Below are 805 nucleotides of genomic sequence, written 5' to 3'. Positions count from 1 at the left end.
ACCGTACGTATAGCTTATATCCTGCCTCGGTGGTGTAGTGGTCAAGACGCTTGCCTGGTAACCAGGAGGGTGTGGGTTGTAATAGAAAGAGGAAGGGAAAAAAGAAAAAGAAAGGAGTTTGAAATAGTACAATAGTCCTAAACTAAAATGGACGCGGCACACAAGGGATCGAGAAGAGACCGCCTTGACATTAATAATCATAAGGAGGGGGGAAAAAGATGATTTTCCATTCTTTTTCCCAACAATATTTCAACAAAGAATTTAAAATTTTAATGGGCGCTACATTTCCTTTGGGTGGGATTCAATAATCTAGTGTGTTAATTTTTTCCCTTTTTTTCTTCTTTGTTAACAGGAAAAAACCCTTCAACGAATAAAGGGCAAAGACTTGCGGCAGACCACCTTGGCCCTCCTCCACCATACCATACACAATCGGTTGGCAGAATGTTTGTGTTGGGGAGGGTCAAGGGAGAAGGTCGGGTTGGCCGGGTTCGAGTGCTTTTCCTCGATACTGCTAGGTAAGATAGTTCTACAATTCTCTCCCTCCCCCTCTCTCTCTCTCTACCTCTCTCTCTCTCTCTCCCTCTCTCTCTCTCTCTCTCTCTCTCTCTCTCTCTCTCTCTCTCTCTCTCTCTCTCTCTCTCTCTCTCTAACTTAGTGGTGGTGGTGTGTATGTAGTAAAACGAAATTAGTCAGTTATGATCTTACAAAGGGAATGAATGTGCTTCCTTTTTTTTTTCTTTTTTCAGATTCCATATTCAAAAATCACAGCGGACAAAAGAAGGACGCCTTGATTGTTGTCCAAAAT

General features: G+C 42.5%; 1 long non-coding RNA gene across 1 annotated transcript; it reads left to right on the top strand.

Moving 5' to 3' along the window:
- The first annotated feature begins 180 nt into the window (after nt 1-180).
- On the top strand, nt 181-804 carry LOC113473301. Its single transcript, XR_003395314.1, has 2 exons — nt 181-515; nt 747-804. It is a non-coding gene; the product is annotated as an uncharacterized LOC113473301 (long non-coding RNA).
- The last annotated feature ends 1 nt before the right edge of the window (nt 805 follows it).

The sequence above is a fragment of the Diaphorina citri genome, unplaced genomic scaffold, assembly GCF_000475195.1.
Source record: "Diaphorina citri unplaced genomic scaffold, Diaci psyllid genome assembly version 1.1 scaffold23823, whole genome shotgun sequence".
Lineage (NCBI taxonomy): Eukaryota > Metazoa > Arthropoda > Insecta > Hemiptera > Psyllidae > Diaphorina > Diaphorina citri.
Note: the sequence above shows the minus strand (reverse complement) of the source record. Positions and strands in the feature narration are given on the sequence as shown.